The sequence below is a fragment of the Pseudophryne corroboree genome, chromosome 9 (genome assembly GCF_028390025.1).
Source record: "Pseudophryne corroboree isolate aPseCor3 chromosome 9, aPseCor3.hap2, whole genome shotgun sequence".
Classification (NCBI taxonomy): domain Eukaryota; kingdom Metazoa; phylum Chordata; class Amphibia; order Anura; family Myobatrachidae; genus Pseudophryne; species Pseudophryne corroboree.
In genome coordinates, this window is record NC_086452.1 from 301548991 (window position 1) to 301570634 (window position 21644).

The window sequence follows — 21644 nt, forward strand, 5'->3', positions numbered from 1 at the left end:
GGAAAAGAGGAGATTAAGAGGGTACATGATTAACCTTTACAAATATATACAGTAAGGGGATAATACACAGAGCTTGCGGAGGATCTGTTTTTGATAAGATCGATACAGAGGACACCTGGACATCCGCTCAGGTTGGCGGAGAGGAGATTTCACATACAGAAATGAAAAGGGTTCTTCACAGTAAGGACAACATGGTACATGTTTGGAATTCCCTGCCTGAGAGAGCAATAAAGGCGGACTCGGTCAACACTTTTAAGATAAAAGATAAAGTACAGTAGGAATGGGCTAGATAACTTCCTACTGTACTTACTACACTGGGGCTCCTCGTAACCAATATCTGTGTTGAATAGAAAAAAATATATATATTATAAACCAAAAACGAAAAGTCAAATTTTACATTGTTATTTACAGTACTACTGTACTCCAGTATTGTCCAATACTTTACAGTAGTACAGTGCTACAGGAAGTAGAGTACAGGAGGCAGAGAGACATTCTTAATAGGATCAGGGGCCGTACTGTACCTGTATGTAGGGGAAGTACTGTACCTGTATTTGAAATAATGTCAGGATCCCGGCATTCAGAATGCAGAGGACGGAATCAAAGAATGATTGGATGGTTAGGGGGTAGTGGAGGGGGGGTTAGGTTGCTTAAATTACCTGACCCTGTTGGGAGTTCTGCAATGCGGATGCCGCTTTCAGTCACCTAACCACTGGAATCATGACTGCTGGTATCGCAAACCCAACCCATTGGTAGAATACATACAGTACAGTACTGTAGATTACTTACTGGGCTGGGGTGAGGTCTCCTCCTCCTCCTCTGCCTCCACCTCCTCTGCCTCCATGACAATTTCTATGTGGAATATAAAAAAAAATTATAAACAAAGAAAGACAAGGCAATTTTTACATAATTATTTACAGTACTACAGTATCGTACAGAACTTTACAGTAGTACAGTGCTACAGGAAGTAGAGTACAGGAGGCAGAGAGACATTCTTATAGGAGTGTAGAATGACCGTCCATTGGTAGGGGACGTACTGTACCTGCATTTAAAATACCAGCTGTCAGGACCCCGGCATGCAGAGGCCGTAATCAGAGTATGAATGGAGGGTTAGGGGGTAGTGGAGGAGGGTTTGGATACTGTACCTTGCCCTGATGGGATTTCTGAAATCAGGATGCCGCTGTCAGTCACTTGACTGCTGGAATCCTGACCACTGGTCACGCGAACCCAAGCCATTGGTACACAATTGGAAAACTCAACCCTTCAGACAAGCCTATAAAATTCCAGACCCACCCACATAACCTTCAATGCTTCCCCATCTAATTGCATCCTCTCTGTACAGTACACATAACTAGAGATGATTGTGTTCGGTTCTCAGAGAACCGAACCGTACCAAACTTCACCATTCGAGTCCGGTTCCGAGCCAGGCTCGGGTTTTCCCGCCTGAATCGGAAACCCGAACGAGGCAAAACGTCATCATCCCTCTGTCGGATTTTTGCAGGATTTGGATACCACATAAGGATCAGCGCGTCGCAGCCATTTTCACTCTAGTCTCGGAGAGTGTATTGAGAGTACGTGTCCTCAGTGTCTATGTGGGCTGGAAAGTGGGGTGGTGAGTCTTGTGCTGTGTTGTGCTGCTCAGTCCAGTCCATTGTAGTCAGTGTCTTATGCTGCATCAGTCCAGCCAGTCACAGTGTTGGTGTCCTCTGCTGCTATATGTCCCCAGTGCTGCTGGCTGCTGTATAAGTCCCTTGCATTTTTGCTGTGTTGTCTTGCATCAGACCAGGGGTAGTGTCTCTCTTGTGCAGCATCAGTCCAGTGACCAGTCACAGTGGTGGTGTCCTCTGCTGCCATATATCCAGTGTAACTGTAAAAGTCCCTTTCAGTGGTGCTGTGTTGTCCTGCATCAGACCAGGGGAAGTGTCTTGTGCAGCATCAGTCCAGTGACCAGTCACAGTGGTGGTGTCCTCTGCTGCCATATATCCAGTGTAGCTGTATAATTCCCTTTCAGTGGTGCTGTGTTGTCCTGCATTAGACCAGGGGAAGTGTCTTGTGCAGCCTCAGTCCAGCGACCAGTCACAGTGGTGGTGTCCTCTGCTGCCATATATCCAGTGTAGCTGTATAAGTCCCTTTCAGTGGTGCTGTGTAGTCCTGCATTAGAAGGAGGAATTGTGGCAGGGATCAGTATGTTTGGGTGCACTCTATCCCATTCACATATACATATATATGTCTATGATGTTTGATTAATTTTATAAGTTTATTATTAAATAGATATTTTCAAACATAAAGTACCAATACCCACGTGGAATATATCCTTTATTCATCATTTCACATGCGGTATTATTGTGACCTGAGTACTAGGTCACACAAAGCGAAATATTAAAAACAATATAGAAATAGAAAAACGTGAGGGAAAAAAATATTTTTTTCTTATTAGATTACCGTCTATGTGTAAAAATAATACAGTTTAAAACCAAATCGTGTGCCGTCTGTTATTTCTTATATATCTATTATACTCTTATGATGAGTAACTCTTATAATGAGTATTGATGTTCTAAGTTCCAATTATTTATGTATATCTTAAAGATGTCAATATGTTATTTCTTTGCCATTATCCTCTTTATTTATAATATATCTGTTATATGCCAGTGCACACACATCTATGTATATAATTCATGACTGCACCTATATCCGAGTGATATACTCTATAAAGTTCTAAATGCAATGCATATTTTTCTCAATAAAACCTTGAAAAGAGAAGTAAATAAAGATTTAATGTTTCTATCCAAGCCTTGGTGTCTGTAATGTGTCTACTGACTTTTATTTATTAACAACAGTTATTAATTGTTCAATCTGTGTTGATCTATGTACAGAAACTGGCAACAATTGTTGCTATATGAGCGCAATCAAGATTCTTGGCAGTCTGTCCGTATTTTTGTACTGAAAGTATTGAGCATATTAAGGATATAGCTGCTTGTTATTTGTTAGCCACAGTTATTTATTATTTCAATCTGTGTTGCTCTATATATGGAACTGGCAACAAATGTTGCTATTTAAACTGTGCTAAATGTCATGGCATTCAGCTTCTACTTTTATATTGCCAGTATTGGGCATATGATAAGTATGACTGCTGGTAATGCTTAATAGAGGGGGAAATGCACAATAATGATTTTCTGCACTATAGTTCCTTAGGAATTCACAACCTCTCATAGATACACGGATATTGATGTAAAGATGCTAAACATCTATAGATATCTACCATACAGTAAAATATTTGGTTCAATAGTACCAATCAATGTAGATTAGCAATATCCTGTGGAGCCAGGGACCACTCAAATGATAGATATTAATTTTGTGTTAAGATATTAAAAGATGATAAGGAGAAACCAGCATTGAGGAAGGGAGAGTTCCCGAAATGCGTCGGCATTGCATGACAGGAGTGCTACTGTTGGTGAAAGGCTTACAAGACGGACAGAGTTTTTGGACCTTGGAGACAGGTTCCGGACGCGGTTTCTCCTTATCATTACACCCTACATGCCCATACCTCATGGAAATTTGGTAAACCCCCACCTTTACTTTTCTTATTGAGATGTCAATTCTGCAATGTTTTCACCAGCGAGACACATCTTAAATTCAATATACAAGGCTTTTATTCTAACATTATCTGGTAAACCTCCATCTATACCATCAATCACAAAATTGACCGCTTTTGGTTTTATTGAATTTTTGGAACGTATTACACCATATTTGGAATTATTTCTTTTCCCTCACATATGGATTCCAACTGTCTGAAGTATACCTACAATCTCACGACAGAAGATTTGTGAGGGATGTATTGATTGCTTATTGCTATTAGATTAGCGCACGTCATCTGGTCTAACTTCTTTTATTCATGTGATTCACTGTGGTATTGGGGATACCTTCTGACCAGTTTGTTTGCTGCTTATCTGTTTTGGCGCTTTGGGCACTTTTCTGTTACTATTATAACTGTGCTGTATATTATTTACTCCAAATTAAGGGGTGTTGGGGTACGCTCTCTTGTGCCTCATATTGTGTTATATAACTCCAGAAAAATAATGGAGAACAAACATTTGGAGGATACAATAGGGAAAGATCAAGAACCACTTCCTCCTAGTGCTGAAGCTGCTGCCACTAGCCATGACATAGACAATGAAATGCCATCAATGTCGTCTGCCAAGGCCGATGCCCATTGTGATAGTAGAGAGCATGTAAAATCCAAAAAGCCAAAGTTCAGTAAAAAGACCCAAAAAAAGAAATTTAAATGGTCTGAGGAGAAACATAAACTTGCCAATATGCCATTTACGACAAGGAGTGGCAAGGAATGGCTGAGGCCCTGGCCTATGTTCATGACTAGTGGTTCAGCTGCACATGATGATGGAAGCCCTCATAACTGAGGCCTTGACACTTATGTTGGTGTTAGACATGCATCCGGTATCCGCCATTAGTGCAGTGGGATTTAGAAAATTTATGGAGGTATTGTGTCCCCAGTACCAAATCCCATCTAGATTCCACTGCACTAGGCAGGCGATTGCGAGATTTTGCCAATTAATTCCAGTGATTTGGACCCATAATTATTAATTACAGTGATTTTGCCAATTAATTGGTCTTTCCAATACGAGACTCTCACCACTACAATCCATTCTGAATGCAGCGGCGAGGCTTATCTTCCTCGCTAGTCGTTCATCGTCTGCAGATCCACTCTGTCAGATCCTCCATTGGTTACCTGTACTCCACCGCATTCAATATAAAATACTTTTACTCACACACAAGGCCATTAACCAAACTACACCAACGTACATCACTTCGCTTATCTCAAAATATCTCCCAACCCGACCTTTTCACTCTTCACAAGGCCTGCGTCTCTCATCCACACTCATTACTCGCTCCCACTCATGATTGCAGAACTTTCATCGGGCTGCACCCACTCTGTGGAATGCCCTACCACGCACAATAAGACTCTCCTCTAGTCTCCAAACCTTCAAGCATTCCCTGAAAACTCACCTCTTTAGGCAAGCATATCAAATTCCAGAACCGCCCACATAACTTTCATAAACCTTCTTATCAAATTGCATCCACTCTGTACAGTCCACACATATCCTCACATGTCTTCTCATTCTATGCAATAGATAGCACCTTTCCTTGTGTACACATGCCTATTTCCCTATAGATTGTAAGCTTGCGAGCAGGGCCTTCCTACCTCTACGACTGTTTGTTATCACCCAGTTTGTTATTGTTGTTTCAAATTGTAAAGCGCAACGGAATTTGCTGCGCTATATAAGAAACTGTTAATAAATAAATTCATTAATTCATTCCAGTGATTTGGACATATAATTGCAGTGATATTGCCAATTAATTCCAGTGATTTGGACGAATAATTATTAATTACAGTGATTTTGCCAATTAATTCCAGTGATTTGGACATATAATAATTAATTACAGTGATTTTGCCAATTAATTCCAGTGATTTGGACGTATAATTATTCATTACAGTGATTTTGCTAATTAATTCCAGTGATTTGGACGTATATTAATTACAGTGATTTTGCCAAATAATTCCAGTGATTTGGACGTGTAATTATTAATTACAGTGATTTTGCTAATTAATTACAGTGATTTGGACGTATAATTACAGTGATTTTGCCAATTAATTCAAGTGATTTGGACATATAATTATTAATTACAGTGATTTTGCCAATTAATCCCAGTGATTTGGATGAATAATTATTAATTACAGTGATCTTCCCAATTAATTCCAGTGGTCTGGATGTAAAATTCCAGTGATTTTGCCAATTAATTCCAGTGATTTGGATGTAAAATTCCAGTAATTTTGCCAATTAATTCCAGTGACTTGGACGTATAATTCCAGTTGGTATTGTTTGTGTCACTTGGTTTAGTCATACAGCTACCTCATTGCACCTCTTTGACATCTTTGCATGAGGTGCTGTTTGGGGCCTAGTTTTTGAAAAGTGCCATCCTGTGTGACACTGCCGTATGAGTCCAGGGGTACTGCTGTATTAGTCCTGGTGTACTGCCGTATAAGTCCACCAATTGCAGAATTTTTTTTTAAATGACTGGAGCGTGCTGGAGATGCTGTCAGTGGACCAAACAATTGCGCCCCACTCTCAACATTCAGTCACTGTGTGACACTACTAGATGGGCCAGGTGGTTGTGTCACTTAGCTTAATCATACAGAAACCTTGGTGCACCTTTTTTTCTTCTTTGCATCATGTGCTGTTAGTGGCCTTTTTTTATATCTGCCCTCCTGTCTGCCACTACAGTGCCACTCTTAGATGGGCCAATTGTTTGTGTCGCTTGGCTTAGTCATACAACTACCTCATTGCAATTATTTTTATTCTGTTTGGGGCCTTTTTTTATATCTGCCCTCCTGTCTGCCACTTCAGTGCCATGCTTATATGGGCCAATTGTTTGTGTTGCTTGGCTTAGTCATAAAACTACCTCATTGCAATTATTTTTCTTCTATGCATGATGTGCTGTTTGGGGCCTTTTTTATATCTGCCCTCCTGTCTGCCATTGCAGTGCCACGCCTAGATGGGTCAGGTGTTTGTGTTGTCCACTTGTGTCACTTAGCTTAGTCATCCAGCAACCTCGGTGCAACCTTATGGCCTAAAAACAATATTGTGTGGTGTGAAGTGTTCAGAATAGACTGGAAATGAGTGGAAATGATTGTTATTGAGGTTAATAATACCGTAGGAGCAAAATTACCCCAATTCTGTGATTTTAGCTGTTTTTATTTATTTATTTTTAAAAAATCATCCAGATCCAAAACCAAAACACAAAATGGTGATTTTGGCAAAATCAAGCCAAAACCAAAACACGAAAGAGGAATTAGAACCAAAACCAAAACACAAAAAGTGCCAGACGCACATCTCTACACATAACCTCACATATTTTCTCTTTCTTTACTCTCACACCCTCCTGAACCTTTGCCAACATTGCTGCTTGATCATATCATACAACACATTAAGAACTAGTGATGTGCACCGGAAATTTTTCGGGTTTTGTGTTTTGGTTTTGGATTCGGTTCCGCGGCCGTGTTTTGGATTCGGACGCGTTTTGGCAAAGCCTCCCTGAAAATTTTTTGTCGGATTCGGGTGTGTTTTGGATTCGGGTGTTTTTTTTTACAAAAAACCCTCAAAAACAGCTTAAATCATAGAATGTGGGGGTCATTTGGATCCCATAGTATTATTAACCCCAATAACCATAATTTCCACTGTCAAAGTCGGAAAAATATCATGCTACACGTTGCCATATATTCACCTCATGCGCTTGCCCGCTGCACGTGCACATTCTCTCCCGTGCGTGCGGATACTCGCAGCTGCGTGATGGCGCCTCCTCGGCCATGCGCTCGAGCGCGTGGTATGTGCATTTACGGTAGAGTTTGTGTGCGTCTAGCGAGCGACTCAATCGTTAAATAATAAAACCAAATAGTATGTTTTATAGATAATGTTCCCCTTAATAATAACTGTAAGTTTGTTTAATGTAACTGGTCGCTGGACAGAGAAATTCCTCTTTGCATGATATGAAGGGTCAGACAGGGTTTGAGCAGTGGTGTTTGGTACCTAACTAAAGAACATTTTATTAGGAACAATCCGGTGCTGGTTAGGTAAAGATTAATCGCTCCTGCGTATAGTTATGTCTATTAGTAGTTTCTGGACATTAACTATATTTGCGGTTCATTATCCATGCGGCGGGAATTCTCAGATTCCCTCCCACCTGAGCAGTTTGATATAGTCACAGCCCACCTGTTCAAACTAACCTATGACCTTTTGTTATAATGCGGAGGGACATTCCTGTGTCCAATGAACAATAAGATTGTAGGGCCCTTTGTAGTACACTGTATGTTGTGTATAAAAGGGTCACTGTCCCCAGACCGGCCAGTACTCTCTCTCTTCAACATTTATCTCTGATAATTGGAGGACTGGATCCGGTTGCGCTAGCGAGTGTTCCCCGTATGGTATGTTTCTCTGTGGCCACTTTGTTACCCGTTTTAATGTTAGCCATTCATTCTTAGTCGATGTATTTGTGTTTGCGATCGTTCGCTATTGTGTATATTTCTGTTTAGTTATTCTGTTAGATTTTAATGTTAGCCTGTAGTGTATGAACTGTTAACTGTTTCTTTTCCCTTTTACTTAGTTAAATATTGTTAGTAAAGGTGTTGGAACCTTAGCAAGGAGTTTGTCTCACCATTTGTTATTAAGGGTTGCTGAGCATCTCAATCGCTCAAACAGCTAGCTTACAGACCAAGGTTAAACAGTGTTATATCCTTGCAGTATCTCAACACTAAGATATACAGTATAAGCATACTCTGTGTAAGGTTTAAAAGGTTATTATCTGTGTGTACGCTCGCTGTGTGAATTCCATACTCACAGCGCAGCGTGTGTACGTAACTTGCGTACCACGTGCGAGGTCTTTGTACGCAAATAGCGTATGAAGTGCGTAGCATGTGCACGAGGGACAGCGGCCATTACGGCTTCACGATATTAATAAATAGCTTGTGTTCTAAGGTATACAATCAGCTTTATCAATTGAGCCTCGTCCGTCCACCACATATCCGCACTTGCAAACACAGACTTTATCCGTCAGCAAAGGGCGGGAACGCAGTATCCCTTCGTATCCGTATTGGTGGTGAGGGATACAGTGGTGCTGACTAGATAAGCGTCTGTTACGCTACGCTGTAGGAGTGCTGGGGTGGAATCCGAAACTGGAAGGTAGGAAGGTAAGAACAATACGCTATTATCTTTTAAAACTGTTTATTTCTGTTTTGCGTACGCACACTCGCACGCACGCACGCACACATCTGCATTGTTGCGGCTCACTCTCTTGTTGCCATTAGAATCGATTATTAGAGACGTGCTGAGGAAATCTGGTGCTATTTAGTTGAGATTATAAAGGATAATTTTTAAGGGAATAATTGTAAAGGACACGCACACAGCATAGCAAATACTGGCCCTCATTCCGAGTTGTTCGCTCGGTATTTTTCATCGCATCGCAGTGAAAATCCGCTTAGTACGCATGCGCAATGTTCGCACTGCGACTGCGCCAAGTAACTTTACTATGAAGAAAGTATTTTTACTCACGGCTTTTTCTTCGCTCCGGCGATCGTAATGTGATTGACAGGAAATGGGTGTTACTGGGCGGAAACACGGCGTTTCAGGGGCGTGTGGCTGAAAACGCTACCGTTTCCGGAAAAAACGCAGGAGTGGCCGGAGAAACGGTGGGAGTGCCTGGGCGAACGCTGGGTGTGTTTGTGACGTCAACCAGGAACGACAAGCACTGAAATGATCGCACAGGCAGAGTAAGTCTGGAGCTACTCTGAAACTGCTAAGTAGTTAGTAATCGCAATATTGCGAATACATCGGTCGCAATTTTAAGAAGCTAAGATTCACTCCCAGTAGGCGGCGGCTTAGCGTGTGTAACTCTGCTAAATTCGCCTTGCGACCGATCAACTCGGAATGAGGGCCACTGTGTGGGGTACGGTAAGCGATTACAGTTGAACATCGTTTACATTTATAGAAGCGTGTTAGTTGCGTTGCTGTGGGCATATCTGGACTTTGTGCATACGTGTCTCGGGCAACGTGCGAGATTACGTACGCAACACAAAGGCATACGCACGTGGCGTGTATACGCAACGTGGCGTACGGATATGCCCACCGAAACTCAAATCACACGATAACATTGTTTTAGTGGGGGCGGTATAGTATAGCCACCTGATAATAGCACAGGTTTGTTCAGTTTCCAAAAAGCTTAGTTAAAAGAGAACCTTCTTCTACTGCAAAACCCAGGGATTGAACTACTGCCTGTATGAAAGGAATTTCTGTACAGAAAGATCAGTGTGTATATGAGTGAGTAGGAGTGAGTGTGGAAATAAAGGTATTATTTTGTGAACCCAGAAATCGGGATCCCGTCGGAGACCACATCAGGTGAGTGGACACTTGGTGGCGTGGGACTGGCTTGCCCGCGTTAACATTACAAGGTAAAAAGGAGCAAGTAGTATCCGCAGACAAAAGGATTGCGAAAGTTTAAGCGCAGCCCGGGGGGTTTTGCGTATTACCCATATAGATTGAGCTCCGGCTGAAGGTTTCGCAGCCTAAACAACTGATTCCGTTGGTCGTACAGCGTATAAATATTAAGTTACTTATGCGCAGTGCGACTGGACCGCACGTAATTGTGTGCATTAGTTTGTTACCTTGATACCCATTAAAATTTACTGTGGGATCATAAACGCTATTTGTACATTCTAACGTGATTTGTGTAGGTTACAAAAAGATCCCGCGGATTGGGTACGTCCAGTGGTGGGCACATTGCTGGAACTCGTACTGGCCAATTGGGACGTAAAGTGAGTGAAGGCACTAGTTGAACTTTCACCGTCGCCTTACCGCGGGCAACTTGGTTTGTTTTGTAAGAATTCGCTGAGACAGCAATATCTGCAAACAATGGGGGCCAGTTGTTCAAAGAAGGGACGTCCAACAAGGGTTCACGTTGGTATTTGTTGGCCCAAAGGGTCAGCGCGGTATATAATGTGTGAAAAATACGGATCACACACACAGGTATTTTGCAAAGAATGGGAACGAATGACAGAGGATGATGGGGAACAGTTTCCCCGGGTAGGCAGTTTGAACCCTGAGGTATTGCAGAATCTAAGAAAAAGGATAGGCCAAATAAAATCTGCAAAGCGGAGGATTAGACATTATGATTGTTTACAGGTATGGCAACAGGAAAGTGAAATACAACAGGAATTAGCTCAGAAAGCAAATTCAAATCCTGGTAGGAGTCTGATAGCAACGGCACCACCACCGTATATAGTAGGGGACAAAGTGGCTGCAGAGAATGACATGCGGGCGTACGATAAGGGTGCACTTAACCAATGTAGTAATGATAAGAATAAAATGAAAGTTAATGCAAATGTTGATACTAACGCTAACCCATGCAAGTTGTATCCCATTTTAAACTTCCCCCAGGAATACGACCAGGAAGATGAGCCCACTACGATTTCAGCTCTCTCTCTAGCGGCCACCATAAACGATACTTCAGTGGGCATCGCCCAACCAGTAAGAGTGGTATCAAAGGCACATAGTTCAGGGACAGGTGAGGTTGTATCTAGAGGTAAGTACGGCACTGTACAATATGCTGAAACTGTTGCACCACCCACTGTAGAATCAACCCAGAGTGAAGTAATTAATATTAATCCTGTTAGAGTGATAGCGGTCCCCAATGGGAAGACCGACACAAATGGGGTCACACCCATCAGGAATATTGCAATGCACTGTCCCTGGTCCCGAGCAGAATAAAGAACAATTTTGTCTGAATTTCCTGATCCCAGAAAATATTTAGCTGCATTAAGGACCTGGGTAACTCCACTGAACCCAACAACAAAGACTGGCGGACACTACTGAGGGCATGTCTGCCCTCTAGTATTGACCTTGTGAAATTTATAGCTGACTGTAAATTAGATGAAGAAGTACCCCTTACGGATGAGTATAATCAAGATAATGTAACCAGGATCAATCTGCAGCTGGGAATATACTTCCCAGCTGTGGTAAAATGGAATAAAATTTTCTCCATCAAACAAACGGAAGGAGAAACTGCCTCTGACTATTTCCACCGGGCACTGGAGGAAATGGCTAAATATACTGGGATCGTGGAAATTGAGGCAAATGTACACCATAGAGAGGTAGCGGTGTCCGTCTTGATGGACGGTTTAAAGGAGGTATTAAAGAATAGGGTGCAAACCACTCAACCTAACTGGAGAGGTATGTCGGTGGCCGCATTAAGAGAGACTGCTGTTGGGCACGACAGGAACATCACAAGACGCAGGGAGTCACAGAGTGATAAACTGATGGCTATAAGTATCCAAGCCCTTACAACAAGGCCGCCTCAGTCTAAATCTCAGACCCCTGGTGGTAAGCCGCATATGGTAAAATGTTACAATTGTAATAGGGAAGGTCATTTTGCACGTAACTGCACCAGTAATCCACACAATGCATATAAAAACCCTAGACAACGACATGACATACGAGATTGGGATCAAGGACCGCAAAGACGGAGATATGAGCCACACGCAGGGGAAACGAGAAGGTATCCCTCAAGAAGAGACTGGCAAGTCTCTGATAATTCCCATTTACCTCCTTCACAGGTAATAGCTGCCAGCGCAATGCAGGGAGTTCACCACGCACCATAGGGGTGGGGCCACACCTGTAGTCTGCAGCCAGTGAAATTAATTGCGAGCCTTGGAAATGAACCTGAGGTCACAATTGATGTAGCTGGTAAATCTCTAAATTTCCTTGTAGATACGGGGGCGGCCAAGTCAGTGATAAATTCGACCGTGGGCATGAGAACCACTGGTAAAACAATTCCAGCCATGGGAGTAACAGGAGTAGTGCGACAATACCCTTTACGCAAACCAGCAGAGATTACGATAGGGCCTTTGCATACCAAGCATTCTTTTCTGCTGGCTGCATCGGCTTCGACTAATCTCCTAGGGAGAGATTTACTGTGCAAAATGGGATGCGTCATATACTGTACTCCTGAAGGTGTGTTCTTGGACATACCCGAAAACCACGCTCAGGAAGCGCAGGATATGCTAGACTCCCCAACAAGATTAATGTCACACACTGTTGTTGTAAATAGGTGTCAGTCCAAGGTAGAGGAAATGATTTCCCAGATACCGGAATCACTTTGGACCAAGGATGGACAAGACACTGGATTGATGGCAAACGTAGCCCCAGTAGTTGTGCAAGTAAAAGATGGTAGGATAGCTCCAAAAATCCCACAATACCCTCTGAAGCCAGAGGTGGAGTTAGGAGTTTACCCTGTAATAGAGCGCTTGCTACAACAGGGCATTCTGGTAAGAACGTCCAGCACTGCCAATAGTCCCATCTTCCCTGTTAAAAAGAGTGGGGGGAGGGGTTACAGATTAGTGCAGGATCTAAGAGGGATCAACAAAATAGTTGAGAGTCAATTCCCTGTAGTGCCAAATCCAGCTGTCATCCTTATGCAAATCCCTCCCACTGCCAAATTTTTCACTGTGATTGACCTCTGCTCCGCTTTCTTCTCGGTACCTCTGCACCCAGACAGCCAATACTTATTTGCATTCACATACAGAGGAGTTCAGTACACTTGGACTCGATTACCACAAGGTTTCATAGACAGTCCAAGTATTTTCTCACAGGCCCTGCATGATTGTTTACAGTCTTTCCAACCAGAGAGTGGATCAATATTGATACAGTATGTGGATGATTTACTACTGTGTTCAGATTCACTGGAAGCGTCCCTGAGAGATACGAAACAACTCCTGTTTCATCTTTCAGACACAGGACACAAGGTTTCCAAGGACAAGTTACAGTTATGCCAGACCCGTGTGAAGTATTTGGGACACTGTTTAACACAAGGACTGAGACACCTTACCGCTGAAAGAATTCAAGCAATTCGTGACATGGCCCTGCCACAAACCCAGCAACAGATTAGAACGTTCTTAGGAATGTGTGGGTATTGCCGTAACTGGATCCCAGGTTTTTCCATACTGGCCCTACCTTTGCAGGAAATGGTCTCATCAAGCAAACCTGATCGGATTTCGCACACAGACGAATCCGAGATGGCATTTGAGAGACTCAAACAGTGCCTAACGCAGGCACCGGCATTAGGTATGCCAGACTATGGGAAACCCTTTGAGCGGTACGGAACAGAGAGTGCTCGGTGCGCAGCAGGTGTCTTAACCCAGAAGCATGGTGATGCCAGCAGGCCGGTAGCCTACTATAGCGCTCAACTAGATACGGTAGCGCGATCCCTCCCCACATGCTTGCGAAGCGTTGCAGCAATAGCATTGCTAGTCACAAAAAGCGAAGATGTAGTGCTAGGACACAACCTCACAATTCATACACCACATGCAGTGTCAGCCTTACTGAATTCGGCCCAAACCAGACACGTCTCATCAGCGCGGTTTACAAGATGGAAATTGGCATTGATGGCCCCCATAAACATCACCATAAGGAGATGCAGCGCATTAAATCCTGCAACGTATCTCCCAGGTGTGCCTGGACAGGCACAAAGGGTGGAGGATGAGAGTGATGGTGAAAGAGGATTTAATACAGGAGATGACACGCATGATTGTATGGAATATTTGACCCAAAATTTCACGGCAAGGCCTGACATCAGTGACAACCCACCGGAAGATGTAGATTTTACTTTCTATACTGACGGTAGTTGTCACAGACAGACGGACTCGGGAGACTTGTGTACTGGATACGCAGTCGTAGATGACCAAGGTACCATAGAAGCGGAACCGCTAGGCCCACCACACTCAACACAAGTTGCTGAACTGGTTGCCCTAACCAGAGCATGTGAATTGGCTAAGGGCAAATCAGCCAATATTTACACAGATTCTAGGTACGCCTTCGGAGTAGTCCATGATTTCGGGGCCCTATGGCGCCTCAGAAATTTCATGACGGCAGCTGGCACACCCGTAGCGCATGCAGCCCACATCAAAAGACTTCTAACAGCGATACAGAAACCCGACAGAGTGGCTGTTATCAAGTGTAAAGCTCACACATATAGCCAAGACCCGGTATCACTTGGTAACAGCCGAGCAGACGAAGCTGCTAAATCAGTAGCTAGTAACCCCATACAAACAGACAGTACACAACTGATGGTATTTAATACTGTAAACACACAGAAATTGTGTGAAATGCAAAATTTGTGTTCCCCACAGGAAAAAGCAGTTTGGAGGTCAAAAGGATATGGCCAGGAGTCCTCAGGACTCTGGACAGATGGACAGGGTAAGCCAGTGGCACCCAGATCGTACCTTCCAAGTCTAGCGGAAGCGGCACATGGGCTGACTCATCTAGGCAAAGAAGGAATGTGTAAGTTGGTAAGAGCTTATTGGTGCGCCCCAGGATTTTCTTCCCATGCGGGTAAAAGAGCGATGACATGTCTCACCTGCTTGAGGAAGAATATCGGAAAGGCAATACCGACAGAGCCATCCCATATCCCTCCGACAGATGGCCCTTTTCAGGTAATACAAATTGATTTCATACAATTGCCACCTTGTAGAAATTTAAAATATGTATTGGTCTGTATTGATGTGTTCTCAAATTGGGTTGAAGCATTTCCCGCAGCCACAAATACCACTGTATTTACTGCAAAGAAAATTGTGCAGGAATTTGTGTGTAGGTATGGTATCCCTAGAATCATTGAAAGTGATAGGGGTACCCATTTTACAGGTGAAGTCTTTCAAACAATGTGTAAGTTGATGGGAATTAATAGTAAGCTGCACACTCCGTACCGCCCCCAGGCGAGTGCAAAGGTGGAAAGAGTAAACAGCACTATTAAAAATAAATTGAGCAAGGTAATGACTGAAACAGGACTGTTATGGCCCGAAGCTTTGCCAATTGTACTATACAGCATCAGAACCACTCCCCGGTCCCCTCTTAATCTGTCTCCTTTTGAAATTCTGTTTGGTCGACAACCCCATGTTATGATTAACCCCCAGGATGATTTGAAATGTAACAATGAAGTAACCGTAAAGTATTTGGTTAAGATGAGTAAGCAATTGAGGAATCAGAATGATAATCTAAAGTTGGTGATTCCTGATCTGCCAGACAGTAATTGTCATGACATTGAACCTGGGGATTATGTAATGATACGGAATTTTCTACGCTCAGGTTGCCTTATTGACAGATGGGAAGGACCATATCAAGTCTTATTGACCAGCACAACAGCATTGAAGGTTGCCGAGAGAGAGACTTGGGTCCATTCGTCTCATTGTAAAAAGGTCACTGACCCAGAGAGGTCCCGTGATAAAGAACAGACGGTAGAGGTTGTATCACTAGAGTGTCTGTTCAGGGAGGATAGAGACGACACCTGAGCGCTGAGAATAATAAGACCAGAAGCTTGTCGAGCCAGATTTCTTTTTCCCATTTGTTATTTTCTCCAGTTCCCACCTCCCTCCTATTTCCTTTCCCCCTTCTTATTCTTCTCCTTTTACTCCTCTAAGATGGACTTGCCCCGAGAGACTGTAATCCGGATTTTCCTGTTGACCATGATGTTGATCAGAGCAGTCTGTTTCGGTGAGAGTACCATGGAGGTCGAGAGAGGATCGGGAATGGGTTCTGATGACCAGGATGCAGGCGTAAATTTCCAAGAGCAACATAATCTCCGAGTCAAGGCGAGTATCAGAAAACGATCTGGTAGCATTGACAATAGAAGGAATTGTGAAGGATTGTTAGCTGAAGAGAACTGCATCTGTAGGCATTGTGACAATATAGTTGAGGATTGGTGCATCAAGAAATGTCAGTCCAGTTTTAATGTCCACATGGACCGGCATCCATTGAGTGACTATCACTCCTTAGTGGGTAAAGTGTTAAATCAGACAGACTGTTGGGTATGCTCTCAAGTACCTCAAGGTCATAGCAAATCAGGACTAGTACCATTCCCTTTAACTGTAGGAGAGGTACTTGAGTTAAGTGGTGGGAGGCCGGTGGACAAGAGGTTTAATATCTCTAGTCCTCCTAGTTTGAAGCTCCACCAATATCATGTGGATAGGTCCTTAGTGTGCTTTAACATTTCCAATCCCCAAAAGCCGGGAAATTGGGAAGTGTCTTGGAGTAATCAAACCATGACCTTTTCATACAGAGCCGACAGAATGCCCATAGACACAAAACTTATACGCCAGATAGCCGACCATGGAAGATTTTTCCGGTATAGGTACACTCTAGGAAGTAGGACCATGCGAGTTGGAGAAGTATCACCAGGATACTGTGCACATATCATACAACCTGATACGTGTACTAAACAGATGGGAGAATTAGGGTTAGGAGATTTCACATGGAAAATTTGTAACATGGTAATGTCATACTCCGTCCCATATGTTCTCCCCGATGATGCATATTTCATATGCGGGAGGAAGGCGTATAAGTGGCTTGCCCCAAACTCAGAGGGATTGTGCTATATTGGAAAAGTACTGCCTGAAGTAATGACTGTATCCCATAACAAAATGAAAGATATTCACCGCAGTGCCCAAGCTCCTTATACTCACACTCATTACGAGCACGTCGTTAAACGGCACCTGATAGAGAGTACAGAGCATTCAGCCTCTGATCTGATCCATGAATCCACCGGGATTCAATTCCTACTCGCGTTAGATATCACTCGTACCGCCAGAGGAGTGATAAATTATAAATATATATCTGCGCTTGCAAATTTATTAGACAATATCACTGAAATGTATGACGACACATTCAGGTACACTGGGAAAGAGTTACAAGCCTACAAAACAGAACTGGTTCAGCATAGGATGATTCTCAATTACCTCACAGCTGTGACAGGCGGGTATTGTGTTACCCTAGCAACTCAATATGGAATAAAGTGTTGCACGTACATTACAAACAGCACGGAGGACCCAGCCGAGGTCACAGACCAAAAGATGGATGACATTTTACAATTAAAGTGGGAGTTTCGAAGGAAACACAATCTCACACTTGCTGCTGTGGGTAATGAGCTGACCAGTTGGGTGTCATGGTTGAACCCACGAAATTGGTTCTCGGGCTTAGGAGAATGGGCCCAAGGTATTATTATGGATGTAGGGAAATTTCTTTTGTGTATTCTAGGAGTCGTCATATTGGTTGGCCTGATATTTAGATGCGTTCAGGTTTTAGCGAAGCGTAAAAGTAATACCAGGATGATGAGTTTAAGGAGCGAGGACACTGTAATAACAACAACTAATTTGATTTATGACCCAACGATAGAGACAATGTTGTGATGGAAATGTGATTCCACGATCCGTTTCTTTCACCCGTTTCTCCTTTGTTTTCCTCCAAGGCACGAAGACATCCGCTTGGAAGAAGAATTTGACAACCTCTTTTATACAGACCATTGATGAACTATGCTACAAGCCCCAATTTCCCTAGTGACTTTAACTTTTACGATAGCCTTTTAGAGACTGTAACTTTATGGATAATGGAACAACTTTTGCTCGTTATTTATAGCAAAAGCACCGAGAGACATCAGACAACATGTACATCAAGACAAGACATAAGACAAGACCTCAATCGGCAAATGCCTATTAAACTCACATAGTTTACGACTGCATTTATAATAATTGCTTCTTATCTTCACCTCTACAACCTTCAGGTAATGACACACATAGTCGATAGGGAATATAGATACAGATATCAGCACTCACATATCCCCCATTCATGTATCATCAACTAAATGTGCTCCCCCATTTGTTGCAACCAAAAGCCGAAAAGAGCTCGGTAAAGTTTGATAGCCCATCCACAGACCCGTAATACGGGATAAAAAGGAATTCAAATGTATACTTCGCAATACCTCGAAGCTTGATTTAAAACACGTCTGGCACGATGATACATGACCCCTCAAACATGGATTCATACACACATGCTTCTACTATCTCACTAGGTCATACTTTTTTCCCACCTGCTCCTCTCCTCCCTTTACCCAATCATAAAATGGTATTTACATTATGACATATATTTTTCTTTTTTGAACTGTTTTAGGAAGTGGCAGTTATTGATGACTGCCAAAGGGTGGACTGTCAAAGTCGGAAAAATATCATGCTACACGTTGCCATATATTCACCTCATGCGCTTGCCCGCTGCACGTGCACATTCTCTCCCATGCGTGCGGATACTCGCAGCTGCGTGATGGCGCCTCCTCGGCCATGCGCTCGAGCGCGTGGTATGTGCATTTACGGTAGAGTTTGTGTGCGTCTAGCGGGCAACTCAATCGTTAAATAATAAAACCAAATAGTATGTTTTATAGATAATGTTCCCCTTAATAATTTCTGTAAGTTTGTTTAATGTAACTGGTCGCTGGACAGAGAAATTCCTCTTTGCATGATACGAAGGGTCAGACAGGGTTTGAGCAGTGGTGTTTGGTACCTAACTAAAGAACATTTTATTAGGAACAATCCGGTGCTGGTTAGGTAAAGATTAATCGCTCCTGCGTATAGTTATGTCTATTAGTAGTTTCTGGACATTAACTATATTTGCGGTTCATTATCCATGCGGCGGGAATTCTCAGATTCCCTCCCACCTGAGCAGTTTGATATAGTCACAGCCCACCTGTTCAAACTAACCCATGACCTTTTGTTATAATGCGGAGGGACATTCCTGTGTCCAATGAACAATAAGATTGTAGGGCCCTTTGTAGTACACTGTATGTTGTGTATAAAAGGGTCACTGTCCCCAGACCGGCCAGTACTCTCTCTCTTCAACATTTATCTCTGATAATTGGAGGACTGGATCCGGTTGCGCTAGCGAGTGTTCCCCGTATGGTATGTTTCTCTGTGGCCACTTTGTTACACGTTTTAATGTTAGCCATTCATTCTTAGTCGATGTATTTGTGTTTGCGATCGTTTGCTATTGTGTATATTTCTGTTTAGTTATTCTGTTAGATTTTAATGTTAGCCTGTAGTGTATGAACTGTTAACTGTTTCTTTTCCCTTTTACTTAGTTAAATATTGTTAGTAAAGGTGTTGGAACCTTAGCAAGGAGTGTGTCTCACCATTTGTTATTAAGGGTTGCTGAGCATCTCAATCGCTCAAACAGCTAGCTTACAGACCAAGGTTAAACAGTGTTATATCCTTGCAGTATCTCAACACTAAGATTTACAGTATAAGCATACTCTGTGTAAGGTTTAAAAGGTTATTATCTGTGTGTACGCTCGCTGTGTGAATTCCATACTCACAGCGCAGCGTGTGTACGTAACTTGCGTACCACGTGCGAGGTCTTTGTACGCAAATAGCGTACGAAGTGCGTAGCACGTGCACGAGGGACAGCGGCCATTACGGCTTCACGATATTAATAAATAGCTTGTGTTCTAAGGTATACAATCAGCTTTATCACCACTCATTTCCAGTCTATTCTGAACACCTCACACCTCACAATATTATTTTTAGCCCTAAAATTTGCACCAAGGTCCCTGGATGACTAAGCTAAGCGACCCAAGTGGCCGACACAAACACCTGGCCCATCTAGGAGTGGCACTGCAGTGTCAGACAGGATGGCCGATTTAAAAATAGTCCCCAAACAGCACATGATGCAAAGAAAAAAAGAGGTGCACCAAGGTCGCTGGATGGCTAAGCTAAGTGAACCAATTGGCCAACACAAACACCTGGCCCATCTAGGAGTGGCACTGCAGTGTCAGACAGGATGGCAGATTTAAAAAATAGTCCCCAAACAGCACATGATGCAAAGAAAAAAAGAGGTGCACCAAGGTCGCTGGATGACTAAGCTAAGCGACCCAAGTGGCCGACACAAACACCTGGCCCCTCTAGGAGTGGCACTGCAGTGTCAGACAGGATGGCACTTCAAAAAAATAGTCCCCAAACAGCACATGATTCAAAGAAAAAAAGAGGTGCACCAAGGTCGATGGATGGCTAAGCTAAGTGACACAAGTGGCCGACACAAACACCTGGCCCATCTAGGAGTGGCATTGCAGTGTCAGACAGGATGGCACTTCAAAAAATAGTCCCCAAACAGCACATGACGCAAAGAAAAAAAGAGGTGCACCAAGGTCGATGGATGGCTAAGCTAAGCGACCCAAGTGGCCGACACAAACAGCTGGCCCATCTAGGAGTGGCACTGCAGTGTCAGACAGGATGGCACTTCAAAAAATAGTCCCCAAACAGCACATGATGCAAAGATAAATTAAAGGAAAAAGAGGTGCAAGATGGAATTGTTCTTGGGCCCTCCCACCCATCCTTATGTTGTATAAACAGGACATACACACTTTAACAAACCCATCATTTCAGCGACAGGGTCTGCCACACGACTGTGACTGAAATGACTGGTTGGTTTGGGCCCCCACCAAAAAAGAAGCAATCAATCTCTCCTTGCACAAACTGGCTCAACAGAGGCAAGATGTCCACCTCCTCCTCATCCTCCGATTCCTCACCCCTTTCACTGTGTACATCCCCCTCCTCACAGATTATTAATTCGTCCCCACTGGATTCCACCATCTCAGGTGCCTGTGTACTTTCTGGAGGCAAATGCCGGTGAATGTCTCCATGGAGGAATTGATTATAATTCATTTTGATGAACATCATCTTCTCCACATTTTCTGGAAGTAACCTCATACGCCGATTGCTGACAAGGTGAGCGGCTGCACTAAACACTCTTTCGGAGTACACACTGGAGGGGGGACAACTTAGGTAAAATAAATCCAGTTTGTGCAAGGGCCTCCAAATTGCCTCTTTTTCCTGCCAGTATACGTACGGACTGTCTGACATGCCTGCTTGGATGCGGTCACTCATATAATCCTCCACCATTCTTTCAATGGTGACAGAATCATATGCAGTGACAGTAGAAGACATGTCAGTAATCGTTGGCAGGTCCTTCAGTCCGGACCAGATGTCAGCACTCGCTCCAGACTGCCCTACATCACCGCCAGCGGGTGGGCTCGGAATTCTTAGCCTTTTCCTCGCAGCCCCAGTTGCAGGAGAATGTGATGGAGGAGCTGTTGACAGGTCACGTTCCGCTTGACTTGACAAGTGTCTCACCAGCAGGTCTTTGCACCTCTGCAGACTTGTGTCTGCCGGAAAGAGAGATACAACGTAGGCTTTAAACCTAGGATCGAGCACGGTGGCCAAA

The 21644-nt window shown here is 43.3% G+C and overlaps 1 long non-coding RNA gene across 6 annotated transcripts in view; it reads right to left on the minus strand.

Annotated features, from left to right (window-relative positions):
• The window catches only part of LOC134958060 (uncharacterized), a 34432-nt gene that overhangs the window by 2455 nt on the left and 10333 nt on the right, over window positions 1–21644 (minus strand). For 3 of the 6 annotated variants that reach the window (XR_010186861.1, XR_010186862.1, XR_010186863.1), the window contains exons 4-5: window positions 787–2148; window positions 311–337 (exon numbers count right to left, since the gene is read on the minus strand). This is a non-coding gene — a long non-coding RNA (uncharacterized LOC134958060). The remainder of the gene's footprint in view (window positions 1–310; window positions 338–786; window positions 2149–21644) is intronic. The other 3 variants (XR_010186865.1, XR_010186864.1, XR_010186866.1) reach the window with 3 other exon arrangements.